The following is a 16686-nucleotide window of genomic DNA, read 5'->3' as shown; positions in this document are numbered from 1 at the left end:
TTGACTCAGATTGCCCCCATTGTAGAGAGATGGCCCCTATTGCAATATTTTGTCTCTTCCATCATTCTGACAGTTTTTGAAACCCTGCTGAGACCAAAGTCTCTTTCACACTGGGAGCTTTGATGCACATAACATAAGAAGAGTATTACAAAAAGAAATGAAGAGGATCAAAGCCTTCCCATTGGCTGTATTATAAATGCTAAATAGTATCAGTAAACTGTGTTAAGAGCAGTACAACAGGTGTCATAGAGGATGTGTTTGAGTAAAAGAGTTAGTTTACTTTGTGGGTGTGGAGTAGATTGGGTGTGGCTTGGACATGGTGAGGGATTGGTTGTTTTTATGATGTGTGCAGAGCGCAGTGGAGGGATTGGCTGTGTGGTCATGAATGTGTTTGTGTGTCATCTCTGCAGAAAGTGTCTGGCCACTTTTGGAAGAATGTGTTTTTTTTTCATGATATACATTGTTAAGAGTGAGATTTACACATACATATATAAAAATATATTATATTATATTATATATTATATATTACACTATATTATAATTTATAATGTTTGTATAATTTTCTTTCTACATTAAAGGGAGGTATATGAGTTGAACCAGGGTTTATTTTAGTTGGTTGCCATTGGAAACCAACAAAATTATGCAGATGATTTGATTAGATCTTTTTTTTTTTATTTAAATCTGGCTAGACTGGCCTAGGACATGAGCATTTTAGTGGTTAGCTAACCAAATAAAACTGCAGAAACACCTGTGGATTTTTTCAGAACTGAAGCAGCTTGATTTTCTCTCGGTAAAAAAGGAAAACTTTAAGTGCTGTTTATCTAAAGATGGTGTTTTTGGTGGTCAACCCGGTCATTTTGTGAGCTCCAGATTTGGAAACAGGGTGGTCTTTGCCTTTATACATCACTGAAACGTACTTGGCTTCCCACACGCTGACTCTCTGAGGCTCTGTTCCACCTCTGACCGCTGGGTGTCACCAGTGGACAACAGCAGCAGCGCGTCTGAGGAGCGGACCGTTCCTCCCCGTTATTCACTTCTAACGTCCCACATCTGAAGCGAGGACGGGACAGACAGCAGCCACCCGAGTTCTACATTCTGCAACACGCAGACAAGATGGCAGTGATCTCAGTTATCTCGGTAAGTTTGCAGAAAACGCTCTAACCTTTGGGCGAAAGTGCTGAGCTGAGGAGAAGAGGGAGCGCACGTGCGCTTCAGTGGGTGAAGAGGAGAGCTCGAGCCCCGGGACTGGTCGGCGGACCCTCGGTCTGACAGCAGTTCGGATTAACGGGAATAACAGATTGAAAGCGGGTCGGTGAGGAACTGGGTTCTGCTTTCTAAGAGCTCTGAAAGTCTGCAGTGTTGAGGTGAGACAGTTTCTATATTTATGTATGTATTATTAAAAGTCGAACGGTGTGTTTTTTTAATAGCTCGTGCATTACAGGTGTTTTATGACTTGAAATTTAACATAAAAAAAAAAAAAACACCCAGATCCGGACATGCAAACTTTTTTGGTGTTGCGTCTCGTAACTGTGTCTGAATGGAGAAGCCTGATGGTGCCTCTGCAGTGGAAGCTGAGGATTTTCGAGGGGTCAGACGATCTGGGACAGTGACCGCTGTCTTTTAGGACCCTAGGATTTCACTGGCTTTTAGGACCTCTTTTATGTGTCTGCGTCCAGGACGACTGATGAACCCGGCTCACCTGAGTCAGGGCTAGCTAACCTGCGCCAGTCATTAGTTGCCGGTGGTCGTTGGTGGGTTTTTCTGCTCAAGAAAAGTGACGTTGGAAAGACGAGTTTTGGAGCCACAGTAAACTTATTCAGACCTTAAAAGCCATATCGCATAAAGATAATGAGGGGTGGCAGTGTGTCATAACAGCAGGCCAAGTTTGAATACACACACAGGGCCTGTTACACTGTTACACTGCTGCCAGCCCTGGGCCTGTTGCAACCACCCTGCCGTCGGAATAGCTTATTTTCCCTGAAGGTAATGAAACTGGATAATGAGGGCTCATACCCATCACTTTGGACTGAAATGGATATCTGTGTTCAGCTGCACTGGTTGTCAATGTCAGTGTGTGGCTGGTGCCATTTGCTCTCTTCACTTCAGGCAGGACTCACTTCAGTGTCTGACCAGTGTCTGATCAGTGCAGGCACTGAGGCCGCAAGTGTATGGGAAGGATTTGAATGGGTTAGACTCGGGATTTATTGCAGTTACAACTTATTGAAGCCAAATCTACCCTCGTACTGAAAAATTGAAAAAAATGCGATTGATGTGATTTGTCATGTCTTTGTAATTCGTAATATAGGTAAAGGTGCATGTATTTGTCTCTGTACAGCAAAATGTGTCCTCCGCATTTAACCCATCTGTGGTAGTGAACACACACAGTTAGTACACACACACCCAGAGCGGTGGGCAGCCAACTCCAGCGCCCGGGAAGCAGAGAGGGTAAAGAGCCTTGCCCCTAAACAAGGCTAAACAAGGCTAATGCTTACTAAAGAGTAAGAGTGGATAGATACTGAAGTACTGATATTTCAGATCCTGATAGATAGAAAATAGATAGATAGAAAATTCTGGTATGAAAATATCAATATTATCAAGCTTTGTATTATTAGTATTATTACTATTATTGTTATTAATAATAACACTAATAGGCATACACACATGTACAGTAAAGTTGTGGTCAGAGGTTTACTTTCTCCAGGCAGAATGAGTGTACAACATGCATCTTTAATGGTAAAACACAATGGAGCACTAGTTTTCTATTTTTAGGGAAGGGTTCTTAAATCAACACTTGGTCAAAATTATATGTACAGGCTTAAAAATATTTGTTTATTAATTCAGTAATGCTAAAAGCTTGCCAAGGCCTCTTAAGTTCCTGTTAGTGATCAAGATTGACTACTGCTTGTAGTTTCTTTGACATCGCTTATTGAATTGACCAACAACCTGGAGGTGGGCAATATGACAATATATTATCGTATTGTGATCATTTTTGTTATTGTTATGCACAATATGCTTTTATGATTATATCATGGATATCATCAGTGTTTAAAGAACATTGATTTACATCACATTTTATTACAAAGGGTGTAATCAGTCCTATTTAATTGAATGGGGTGCAGCATATTTTGAGTAAAAATCACGGTACTCAGTATAGGAGTGTATTTGGATAGCAGTTTCATACTTTTTTTTGCATTGTTGGGCATTTTCTCTACATTTTTCAATAAATATTGTATATTGTAAAAACCTTTTTAAAATATTGTAATAACATTTTCACCATATTGCCCAGCTCTACAACAAACACTATGAAGGAAAGGTTAGTGAGCTCAGTGCAGAGCTGGTAAGGATGATCATAGCTTTCGTTTGTAGACACAAAGTCAGGAATGTCTGCTGGAGCCACTTCTAAGCAACTACAGTTTTCAAGATCATCATTTCAAACATTTGTAAAAAGTATTGGCAGGCGTAGCCACTTCTGGAAGAAGACACAAAGTCTGGAAGAAGACCCAATCAGTCACTCTAAGCTAAGAGGAAATTGGTCCGGATGGTCAGGAACAACCCAAGATCCACAGAGGCACAGCCACCAAGGTACAGCCTGCCATGAACATGAACTGCCAGGAAGTTGCTGGAACATCACCGTCACCACCTACAGTCGACAAGCAGGTTTAAATAGACTGAGAGGCTGTTAAGCATGGTGGTGGTAGTAACATGCTTCGAGGCTGTTTTGCTGCCAGTGGAACTGGTACATTGCATAAAGTGGCTAAAATAACGAAGGATTATCTCTGAATTCTTTAGCATAACCTCAAATTATGCTTGTATCATCTTGAGAACTTGAACACAATTTGGTGTTCCAACAAAACAGTGACCCCAAACAAGTGTCCGTAAACCTCTGATCACAGCTGTACATGCACACACAGCAGCAGACAGAGGGAACCCTCTGTAAAAGTAGATAATATGGACTTTTTTTCACTATGCTGAAGTCAGTTTATGTGGCAGTTTATTAATTGTAATACTAACAAAGAACTGTTGAACTGTTGCAGATGAAGCAAGTTTAAAACATGGGTCAGTATATTACAGAAATATGCTTGTAACGGCTGCTTGGAATACATTCAAGCATGAAAAGCCTTCTGTTGGTCCTATCTATTTTAGATACAGGCTGTAGAATGGAGTTTGCAGTCTAAGGCTAGTCATTATCATAGCTGGTTTATGTTTTAATGTGATGTGCCTGTTGTATCATGTTTGCTGGGTCTTAAATAAATCTGCTCTGTTTCTGGCATTGGAGGGCCATCTGCTGTCTGCGGTTAGTAGTTGTGAGATCAGATTAAACTTCTCACCTATTAGCACCGAGTGTCTCTCCAGGCCGGCTAGCGTTGGAGTTTGACGATGGGTGTCCAGGCAGGGTTAACAGGTGGCAAGAGAAAACTGATCCAAACTGGTGGTCATTTCACAAAGACACTTGATAGGACTTGATATGTCTCTGCGTATTGTTGATGATATCTCTGATATTGTTGGCTTGAAATATCATTTCCACACAGTGATGTGTTATAACATGTCAAGCTAAAGTGCTAATCAAAATAGTATTGGATGCATTGCTCCTCTGTTGACGTCTGTGCAGTTATCTGACCTGAAAGCTGTAGTGGGGTCAGTATATTACAGAAATATGCTTTTCAAGGCTGCTTGGAATACATTTAAGCAAGAAAAGCCTTCTACTGTGTTTAGGCCAGAAGATGATTTTAGTGTTCAGGGTTGATTTAGCTCAGTTGTATGAGTGAGTTGTTTAACTTTAGAAATGTAGTTTTTACTGGAAATCCTATTTTTATAGTGCACTCTTCTTCTGCTGTTGGTGTTTCTGAGTTTGTGTGTGAGAGAGAGAAAGAGAGAAAGGAAGAGGGATAGATAGGAAGACCAGGAAGCCTATCACCGGACCAGGGACATACAAACAGTATAAGAACATCAATTTGTTGATTTTACTCTCTACTTGATTCATACTTTTGGTTCTTTTGCTATCATATCCGTACTCTTCTCTTGCGGTTGACTGTGTGGTGTCCATTAGACCTTAGTAAGAGTCCACTCCCTTGCTGTAGTGAGTAATGAGGCATGAAAAAGCCACAGGAAATCACGACTGTGGCTTTGTGACTGATGCCAGGCTTTCGCTGCCCAGAGAAATCCAACTTCCCCAAGGCCTCTGAGGTTTTACATGGTGAAAGACCTTCACATGCAGTCAGTCGCCCTGAGCACGGGTACAGGATCTCAGTGCTTAAACAGTTGGCAAACAGATGAAAAGTGCAAGGGGAAATTAAATTACCCACGCCTCTATGGGTAGGGAGGTGTCTGTCTGTTCACAGTCCATTTCAGCATCCCAACCGTTTTGCTTCTGTAAAAGTTGGTCATTTTGCGTGTGTAATAATTGGTACAGAAAGTGAAGGTCTATGGCATCTAGATATTGAGAGGAAGGCTACCTTTAGGTAGGTTAGTGCTGGGTGCTATTGATCAAATTCAATCACAGTGTTTTTAAAAAGACCACAGTATTGCAGTCTTTAATTATGCAATAACAAAGTAGGGATGCTTCCTTAGCACTAGAACTTTAAAATGCTACAATATTTTTTTAATTCTAACATAGGTTGTTTAGATTAACTACTTTTTTTCTTTGTTGGTCTCTTAAAATGACACCAATAGGATTTGTTTTTATGTTCCATCAAAAATAATCTGGAACAACTGTTGATATATGACATAATTATATGCCTGTATCACTAAAGCTATCACCAAAAAGTCTATATTGTTGTGTGATACCACTTTCATTATACTGGTATATATGTTATACATATATATGTATATATATGGTATATATGTGGTGTTCATATACACTGCTATATACTCTCAGTTTATACATTGACAACACAGTGCTGAGCACGGAATGTAATATGGTTACATAAATATTGTATTACTTTATAAATTAACAACTATATTCTTTTGCTTAAAATGATTTAGACTGCGGGGATCATATTAACGCCTTGATTATTCAAACATTCCAGAACCCCCCGGGGTCACTCTTTGGCAGCATTGAGGGTTGGTCAATATGGTCACAGCATGCAGCAGCTCTAATCAGTAACTGTTACTGTCATCTGCAATTCATAATACACTAGGGCTGCTGGATCAAACTTGATTATTCATTTTAATGTTATGATGCAGTGGTAAACAGTAGAAAACAAAGCCTGGTGGGCAAACACATTTATACACACGTTTGTCACATATTATGTACTATGAATTGGCTCCCCATACAGCTTGTGAGTGTAATTCCCTTTTACTCCACTGCTATAAATAAAAGTGAAGCTATGATCTCCTGCATTTCTTGATACATTTCTTGTTTACATTTTTTAAATGTTAAAGCACAGTTGATACATAGTGGTGGTTTACGTGCATTGCTAATGTTTGGCATTTTAAAGAAGTGATATGTTGAGCGGCCTTATCTAAATTACTGTAGCGTGATTGCAAAATTCCTCATAAAGCTGTCCAGTATGAATATGCTGTGGGATGAGATCTTGTCTGTTTCACCGGAGGTGCGTATAAAAAGAAATCCCTCCCAGGACTTACTCCTCATTAGTTATGGTCACATGTGTGAAGGCCTTGCATACTTCTCCTTTATTCCATAAGGAGAGAGGGTCACTCAAGTGACCCACCACCCAACCCCACACGCTTTGCTGATAGGCCTATAGATTTAGCTGTCCATAATCACCTCCCAAATATTAATTTTGTTGCAGTTCTGTTTTTTCTTTTTCGTTTGTACATTATGAAAAAGGTTTAATCCTCCTACACGTTTGTCAGATCCTACTTTTCTCAGCCTGACCACTTCCAGCACCCAGTGCTCTTGTGGCTAAATCTTCAGATGCCACATTTCCATGCTAATGCTTGTCCGCTGGGCCTTCTCCATAAATAACCCATTTCATTAGGGCTAAGCTGAAGTGTTTACTCTGTTGGAAAGAGCCTCTCCCTAATGCCTGCCCCATCCGTTTAATATGGACCTGGGCAAGAGTCAAGGCCTGGTGCTGTTGTTAGTCACTGTTTAATGGACTAGATTATCTGCACACATCTTGATTCAAGCACATCTCAACATCTCATTACCACCACAGGCCCTGTTCCAAGAAAAGTACTGTGAGACACATTATGTGTCGTGAAATGAAAAATGCTTACGTTATGTATTTTATGTACACTCCATGGACAAAAGTATTAGGACACATGGTTATTCACTGTTTTTTCAAAATCAAGAGGATTAAAAAAGGCTTTATCCTGCTTTTATTGGAGTAACTGTCTCTGCTGTCCACTTAAGGCTTTATACTATATTTTGGAGCATTGCTGTGTGGGGATGATTGCATTCAGCAACAAGAATGCTTGGGAGTTCAGGATGTTGGATTATCACCACCCAACTCATCCCCAATTCATCCTGTAAGTACTGGATGGAGCACCATCCAATGAAGGAGCCACTCTAGCCCATGCCTGGCATTAGGCATTTTAGTGCCAATTGGTTCATGTTTATCTGCTCCAGAGAGTCCTATTCTATTGGCAATACTTCTCTACGGGGACTAGACAAGCTCTGCGTGTGTGCAGTCCACAAACATTTGAACACATAGTGTAGATTCAACGCATTGCAGTAAATGTGAACAGCTTGATATTACCTACACAAACCCAAACATTCTCTCCACAGTCTAAACACAGACTAAAGCAATGTCAGGAATGTCCATTCATGAAAGGCCATTTGTTTTATTTGGCTGTAATGACAGTTATTCTTTGTATCTCTTCTTCATCCTCCCAGCTCGTATGACTTTTGCCCCTCTGGATGAGGGGGGGATTGACACTTTGCCTCTGTGCCACTTGTCCCATGGCCCGGCTGGGCTATGCCAGCCATTTGAAATATGGCTCCTCGTACGGAGGGAGCAGGGTGTGTGCCACAGTGCCTCAGCCTGACTCCAGACAGCTGCATCTGTTCTCATCGGCCCTAATCCATTAACCAATGTTACGAGTCACTGGAGGAGGTCTGACCTGTGGTCATGGGTACTTTGACATCCTATATACTGGTCTCACCAATGGACACACACACGCATAGTCTACAGATCCACTGGGAGTTGGGATAGCAGTAGAAGTTTATGTGCTGCCATGACAAAATGTTACTTGCGGTAAAACTAAAATATATGAGTGTATCATGCGCTGTGTTTTACCACACAGGCAAAGTGGCAGTTAAAATTGATCAATTGATCAAAAAGATTTAATCCCTCAATCAATAGGATTAAGAGATTATACATCAGACATAAGTAGAGAATTAGGAATGCAGAGTCAGCCTAGTTTCTCACCCTCCTCTCTATAGAGATCTTTCTCAGGGATCGTGGGTGAGAAAGAGGTGAACATACATAACGATGTGTAATCCCCCTTTCTCCCTAACAGTGGGGATTGGAGTGAAGGGCAGATGCATAGTACAGCACATTTCAGTGAGGTCCTCCACCCTGCTGTGGTATTATCTTCATTGATTTTACTCATCTTAGAGGTCTTTCAAACCTCTTACCAAATAAGGTTAGCTTGGGCTATTCAAACTAGCATGCAGTGTCTGTGTGAAATTGCAGAGTGCAAGCTAACTACATTTCAGGGCCATTATCACTGTGAAATGTCACATTATACACTCTACACTTCCCAATAATGGATATCCCATAAACAGTCGTTGACGCTCAGCATCTTCACGTCTGGAAAGCACAGTGTCATTAGTAAGTAATAGACCAGTCACACCATTTTTTGGTTTTGTTTTAGATCTGTATTCACAGTCATGGTTAAAAAAAATACTTTTAACTTTAATTTGAGGATGTAAATATAATGCATATACAGTGGCATGGTGTTTGGGCACCCTTTGTTAGAATTTCTATTACTGTGAATAGTGAAGAGAGTAGAAGGTAAACTCCAAAAGGCAAAAGGTTAAAGATAAAACATTAATTTCAACATTTGAAAAGCAAGATTAGTCTATAATTTCTGCTTTGTACAGTTTTCAGAGTGAGAAAAGGAAAGGAACACCATTCAAACGTTTGGGCACCCCAAGAGATTTAAGATATTTTTAGAACTTCTCAGAACTTCTTCAGCTTTTTCGGGCTATACGGATAGAGAGAATCAACTGATGGATTGTTGCTGCTCTACTATGCAAAGACACCTATGCAAATACATTAATACAACCATGATGAAAGATCCTAAACACACCTCAAAATCCACAATGGACTGCCTCACATCCCAATAACTGCACAGAACTAGAAGCGAAGAAAGATGTGTCAGGTAATCAGATTTTATTTACTTACCTATTCACCAACCCTATGCAAGTCCTATTATATAGAGTGTCAATTGTATAATTTGCATTTTTAGTATAATATATTTGTCAAATTCAATGGAAGAAAACAACATTTGTCTTTTGTCTTTATTGTTGATAGGACTGCAGATACCAGCAGGATGAATTGTAAAAGTGTAAAAGCATCTTAACTGCACACCTCAAAAGTCAGTAATCTGCACTTTCCTCACCGTCCAGCAATTTCTTGTATGTCTTCCGGGATAGAAAGTGAAATGTTTGTGATGGGAAAAGTCAATCATACAAACAGTGCAGCATGCATCTCACTTACTACAAGTGTTAACAGTACACAGGATTTCTGGGGTTGCTTTTAGGCCATCCAACACAGGGACAGTGGAGATACATTATATCTACTGCTGTGTTCACGCACCGTAAATCTGCACACATCCCTCTCTGTCTTCGATTTTTCCCTCATTTGAAGTTGGCAGGTTGATCTCTGTCTTGTGGCTATGAGTGGAGATAGGACTTTGGTAGGGTTGACTGTACAAACACCCTATATACATTCCCTTTTCTCATAAGTAAGCGTATAAGTAAGTTAGCTGAAAGAAAGAAGCAGCTGAATTCAAGTGCAGGAAGATGTTATCTATGCTGTTTGTTTTTCCAGTGTTTATTCTGTTCTTGACTAGCCCAAAGACTCTGAGGTCTGTTTTAGCACTCTACATTAACTGTGTCCTACATAGCGAAGTGAAAAAGTAATTAGATATCCTTGAATGAATTAAATTAAACAAACTGGTCATTTAAGAAATTCTCATTTATTGATGTCCTGAGGGTGAGAAAAAAAGGAACAGTTTGTAACCAATCGCCATTTCTGTATGGTCTGTTTCATAATCTAGACATTGTGCCAGGCCCCTTTTGGGGATTTTAAAAGTCTTCTTTTATATTACAGCAGCAGGATGTGGCAATTCTCTAAGTTGTGCAGTTAAGTTTACATGTTTCAAAATTAAACTAGTTTAATTAAATTGTGTTATAACTGATGGATGCTTGTCACACCTTGGCCTCCAAACCTACACCATGGTTTAAACTGTTGTGACTACTTTTAAGTAACATACTCTTAATAATGTAACACTTAAAATACAAGACATTTAAAAAAATTATTCTCAAAATGTGACATGAACGGTGCAAAATACTCACAACTATGATAATAAAATAAAAGACACTTGCTTAAATATGAACAGAAGTAGTTTATAATACACCTAAATAATGAATGAACTAAAGATATTTTGTAGTAGAAACAAAGGGTTGTTTTCAACATGGGGTATTCTTGAACAAATGATTGTTTAACAAAATGTATTTAATAAAAAAATAGTATTTCCATTTTTGCAATTTTTACCTTTTGAATTTGAATCTGGCAGTTTTTTTACATTGTGTCAAACTTATATATATATATATATATATAAGACAAAATCTAATTTCTGAACGTTATCTGATTCTTCTCACACATGCAAATCTAGTCTAATCTGTTCATCTTAAAATAGAAAATTCTTAGATTCTTTTTATGCAGTGTAACCAACCAAATCTGCAACTTAGCATTTGGCTTTGCATGCTGTTTACTGTAATGCTGTTGATCAAGCCCAGGGTGCTTTAACCACAATTAAGTGGATTGCATTGAGCGCTTCACTTTGGGAAGCAGAAAGTCATTATGTGATAGTGTGCTTGAGGATCAGGCCGGAAGGTCGTTTTACTCTGCCGCAGATGAAGCTGGCCAAGGAGAGGCTTCCTCAGCAATCTGGAGGGTTATACTGAACTTGAAAAGTGGCTTTAAATTACTGTGTTTACTGACTGCTCTCCGTTCTTCAGCCAAATAAGAAATGCCTAATGTCAGCTGTCGTCCGCAAGACCAGCTGGACCTAGGCCTAGTTTGACTGTGACGGGCAGAAAAGAAGACAGTGAGAAAGAATAGGCACATTAGAGAGAGTACTAATAGCATTGACCAGCAACGAGTTGCTTTCCATATTACTTAGCCTTACTTCATCTGTAAGCTTGTTACAGTCAGCATTTGAGGAAAGAAATATGCGTGGGCTGAAACACATGTGGAATATCAAGATCCTCTTTTAGGGTCTTTATCCTGTGGTCATCAACTTTCTGCATAGAGCTTATCTTAGCACTGTTTAGGTAATGTGAGGATGGCTGAAGTGTTAGCATATCTAGACGTGGCTGTGGTATTGTTGGGTGATCCCATATATCTTTTAAGCATTTTCACCTCTGTAAGACTTGTCTACTTTGCGCTTGTGTAACTATGCTAATGATACTAACCATAGGCTGTTATGAAAAAAAGAGCACAATGTTCTAGTGAGAGCTTGTTAAACATTACACATGAAGTACTAACTGACCAGCCGGAGACTGGAAGCTGTTGGAAAACTGTTAGAAACTGTTTTTATTTATTTTTAGTCTTGTTTCCTACCCTCTTTTTGCATGACCAGTTCTCCTATACTCGCATCCTGTCATTACTGTTTCTTACCAAAATCCCTATGTGGTGCAAATGTCAAAGTGATCTAAGCACTCTGCGTGACTTATCTCTGGGCTTCTGTCTTTTCTTTAGCTCTCAAATTTAGATTATATGACGCCAGTGGGTCTATGAGGCAGAATAAAAAGTAGGCGAGGTTAAACTTTTCAAGTTAAGAATCTTTCATGAGCTGTCGCTGGAAAGCTGGAAGCTGGAAGGAAGCCATGTCAGCCGTGTAATTTAGCAACATCCTTACACCACGAGGCTAAATCAAATGCATGGCTTTGTTCAAAACACATTTGCTGAGTGTAGCTTTCCCATACCGCCCTACCCAGAACTGTATCATTATGTACAAGAGGAGGGCAGTGATTAGTCAGCAAAGTCAGCAACGTACTCAAAAAAATGTGCACATGTTTTTCGTAATGTTATTATGAGATTCTGATATATTGTATGCCATAGGAAGTATGGGGAGCAATATGTCGCACAGATGGATCTTTGACTGATGTCTCAATATAATCAGATATAGTTCAAGCCAAGATTTGTAAATTGCCCTCCCCCATCACCCCCAGCTGGAAAATGGTGATGTTCTAGGAGTAGAAGTGCTTTAAACCAAATACTTTTCATAAGAATAAACACAAAATTGGTCTTGGATGAACTGACAAAGCCACCTAATAGTGTAGTAACATCTACTCTACTAAAACTCTACTACATACTTCTCAGTGGTTCTTGGTACAAATTGGGTTTTGGTTGTGTATGGCAAGTCTTGGAGACCTGCTGTTTGAACACAGTTTTTTTTTCACAGATTTTTGTTGTTAGTGCTTCAGCTTTACACTATATTTAGGTCTGTTTTGGACATTACTCTTGCATCTTGAAGTATTTGACATCCAACTTTTTTGAAGTGGATGGAGAGATTTTTTAGAAAAGCTGCTGGGGATGGAGATAAATTTGATCATTAACCCCTTAACACACTAAAGTGTATTACTCCATAACTACTTCTGTACAAACTGGTGGGGCTATTCTTTGGTAATATAAATAACTTTCGTCCCACTGGAGATCCATAGGCTTTTTAAGGAGTAAACACTGGTTTCCACATTAGAGACTCTCAAATAAGAGCAAATGTGTGTCATTTTTCTTATTTAAATGAATTTAATTTTGGATACATATCAGAATGATTACCCTTGTAGTGCTTGTTACAGTCATAGCAAGACCAGTTCTTACTCCCAAGATAGATCTACACTATACTATAATCGTTTAGAAGGAGAAAACCAAAATGCCCATGGTATCAGCCTTCATGCCTGCTCCAGCATGGCTCTTACGTCTTACCATGTGTGGATTTCTTCACAAAAAGCATCAGAGATCTATTCAACCCACAACTCTACCCCATTGACTTGGCTCGGTGGGTGTCTGCTACTAAGCTGGACCGCTCTGCTGATGTAGCTGCCGCTCTTGGCTCCTGTTGCAGCTTCTCTGTTTTGCCAGCTGTGCCGTGTCCTTTGTTTTGGCTCACCAGCATCACGTGCTGGAGATTTAGGGAGGTATTTTTCTCAGCATGCTAGCAGTTGCAGTCGACAGTCCAACTAACATTGAAGAAAGCAGCAATATTTTACAAGAACGCTTTGATCAGCTTTCATTTGTGGTGTATATAAAACTTCATGTATTGTTTACTGCACTCAGTTCTGATTTATTACTGTGGAATAATACTCAGTGTGAGTTATGAATGGAGTTAGAGTAAACTGTGCTGGACAGCATGTCAAAATTAGGCATCATTTCATTTGTAAGTGCATTCCAGAACATTAATCAGAGTAACGGCTTGAAGAAATGCATGCCTCAAAAATATTATACAGTTGAAAATTCAATGGGACTTTTGACTAAACCAATGAAATACAGCCTGATTGAGTCTAATTAGAAAGCTGAATTGAGTTTTTCTCTCTTTTCTTAGAGCTCAAATGTGGAAGGGGTATTGAGCTCCTATAAATTACTTCCTTACTATACAACTGATGACAGTTCAGCAGTGGACATCGAAATTGACCATTTGTTGTGGCAATGCCGTCATCTACATTTACAGACAGCATGAATCCACAATAGCAGATGTTAGTGTTGCTATTTCAGCCTCCTTTTACTAATAGGCCTTTTCGGACAGATGGGTTGCAAAATGTCTATTGAACATTACATATTTCCTTTGGATGCATAGCTTGAGCACTGATTTTTGAAGGAAAAATTTTCCCCATTTTCTGCCCAATAGTAAAATAGAAAATAGAACCACCCCCCCTTCCCCACTAGTAAAGCCCCCAACACTAGGAGGGTGAAACATGTCTAGCACATGTCTCCTCTGACACCTGTAAAGCCAGCCACTGCCTCTTTTAGAACTGCTGCTAATGCAGCATTGCTAGGCAGCAAATGCAACTATGCTGACCAACATCACACTTGGAGTGACGTGGGGAGGAAAGTGCCATCAACCCACCCCTGAGAGAGCAAGGCCTATTGTGCTCTCTCAGACTCTGGCACAAAATCCACAGATTTTTGCCCTTTTGTGGCATCCTCTGTTGCACTCTGGTTTAGCAGGACTGCATAAGAACTCTGAGTCTAAGCTGCCCATATTAAGAACTCCGAGTCTAAGCTGCATTCCTCTAATTCTAAATTCACTGTTATCTCACCCTGTGGTAAACAAAAAAATGTCTAAACCGGAAAGGTTTTGTCTTGTGTATGTTTTTAATCTGATCGCAACAAGCAAAAGAGCAAATTTTGCTACACCCATGCTACAATCCATGCTCTTAGTCTTGCACATTGAAATGGCATCACAAAAATAAAGTCAGCTTCTAAACTTTACCCCTAACCTAGCCTCAAACAACACTACCCTCAAGCTACCAGCTACTATTGCCAAAGAAACACAACTGTCCTTATTTGACAGAGCTTGTTGGTTTGTTTGGTTTGTTTCCAGGTTTATGCCGGTTCAGTGTTGAATTGCATGGCTTTTGATGCCGGTTCAGTGTTGAATTGCATGGCTTTTGATGCCGGTTCAGTGTTGAATTGCATGGCTTTTGATGCCGGTTCAGTGTTGAATTGCATGGCTTTTGATGCCGGTTCAGTGTTGAATGAATGGCTTTATAATTCAGAGGACCCAGTGGCATCCTGCAGGACAAAACTTATAACTTTTCAAAAATCCCATTCATTTATTTTCTGGATAAATCCAGCTTAGACCCTAAATTCCTAACTTTTGTGAGACCACACCTTTGGTGATCTATTGGAAGACAAGCAGTCCCTGGGACCAATACAATTTGGTTCCATGAGAAGTTCTCTACTAAATTTCCACTCCCTCCATACCAATCTATTTCATTATTTGGTTAACATCATTTTTCATCATCTTTGTCATGTCTTTTGGGAACTAGTTGCGAAATAGTTGGGGATTGTAAATGTCGACAGTGTAATACAGTATTAAGGGTTAAATACACTCTCAGAGATCCATAGGTAAGTATTGTATTTAATGGTGTGACAGTGCTTGATTAAGCTAAGCTAACTGGGTCAGGAAGCTGAAGAGCAGTAAGGGCTTAGGCAGAGGCCAAGGCTGACTCCCTCGTTAGAGCAGCCGTTCATTCAAATGCAGTGCACATCACAGAGTCTACTTCCTCTCCCCTTTTCACTGGAGGGGACATGAAGGGAGGGGAGAATGGGAAAAGGAGGGGGAATGGAGAATGGAGGGGGGGAATGGAAAAGGGAGGGGGTGGTGGAGGGATGACCAGCGGCAGCAGCTAACGAGTGTGGGAGCATCCGCTCTTCATCTCACAAACTCACTAAGCGCTCCGGCAGAATGCTAAAACTGCATGCTACATTATTTTGATGGCTTACATCCACATTAGTTGGAGGAAATTTGGGCATTTAAAAAGCAATTAGTGCTTCTGTGTTAAAAAAATGTAATGGAGGAAATGTGCACTGACACTGACAGTGTCGAACCCGTGCTAAGTTTGCATCTATAGCTTCTTAGCGTTAATTGCTTCCATCAAACCATATTACTGTATGAATTAGTGAGGTTCTGATATAGTTTATTTTTTGCCCCCATCCGATCCCAGTACCACTTTTAATGAGTACTGCAATCTCTGAATTATTTAACCCCTTAATGACAAGTGTCTTTAGTACTCAGTAGAGCACCCTTTATTCTGTTATGATCTGCCTTAAACGTGATGCATAGCCAGATACGACTTCTGGCAGCATTCCTAAGGAATCTTAACCCCTTCCTCATGGGCAGTGGCCTCCAGTTCACTAATGTCCTTGGGTTTGCTGCTGCAACCGCCTTCTTCAAATCCCACCGAAGATTCTCTATGAGGTTCAAGTCAGGCAACTGTGATGGCCATTTCAGAATCTTCCAGGACTACTGAAACCAAGCCTTGGTGGACTTTCAGATATGCTTGGGATCATTGTCATGTTGGAAGGTCCAGTGACGTCCAATCTTCAGCTTCCTCACAGAAGGCGTGATGTTTTCTTCTAGGATTTCCTGATACTTAAATTCATCAAAATAGCAGTAAAAACAGTAAATCGGAACTGGATTGGGCTTTAAAAAGTCGGCTGAATCAGCAGTTTTTAAAAATAAATCAGGATCAGAACCATTTCAATCCACTTTGTCAGAGTGGCATATTCCCATTATGTAAAAAAAAACTATTTGGTACTACTGTGTGATGAACATTTGCCCTTTTTAATAGATAACAGTAAGTCCTTTTTTTTTAAGCAACAAGAGTGGGTTGGAGTCATTGGTTAATAAAGCGTTATCGTCTTAAAGACAAAACTGTTATTCAAAACAAAACAATATTCTGCAAAAAAAACAAAAAAAAAATGAAACAAATAAACTTTATCGTGGCATAGCATTTCTAATGCAGTTCCAAGCAGTCCAAAA

General features: G+C 39.9%; 1 protein-coding gene across 4 annotated transcripts in view; it reads left to right on the top strand.

Annotated features, from left to right (window-relative positions):
* Window positions 1–1052: 1052 nt before the first annotated feature.
* The window catches only part of plxnb1a (plexin b1a), a 63140-nt gene continuing 47506 nt past the window's right edge, over window positions 1053–16686 (top strand). For 3 of the 4 annotated variants that reach the window (XM_072696055.1, XM_072696052.1, XM_072696053.1), the window contains exon 1: window positions 1056–1364. The gene's annotated coding sequence lies outside the window, so the exon portion shown is untranslated. Of the gene's footprint in view, window positions 1365–16686 lie in introns of all 4 variants that reach the window. The other variant, XM_072696054.1, reaches the window with a different exon arrangement.

Source organism: Salminus brasiliensis, chromosome 14 (assembly GCF_030463535.1).
Source record: "Salminus brasiliensis chromosome 14, fSalBra1.hap2, whole genome shotgun sequence".
Classification (NCBI taxonomy): Eukaryota; Metazoa; Chordata; class Actinopteri; order Characiformes; family Bryconidae; genus Salminus; species Salminus brasiliensis.
The sequence above is the reverse complement of the archived record's forward strand: the minus strand, read 5'-3'. Positions and strand labels throughout refer to the sequence as shown.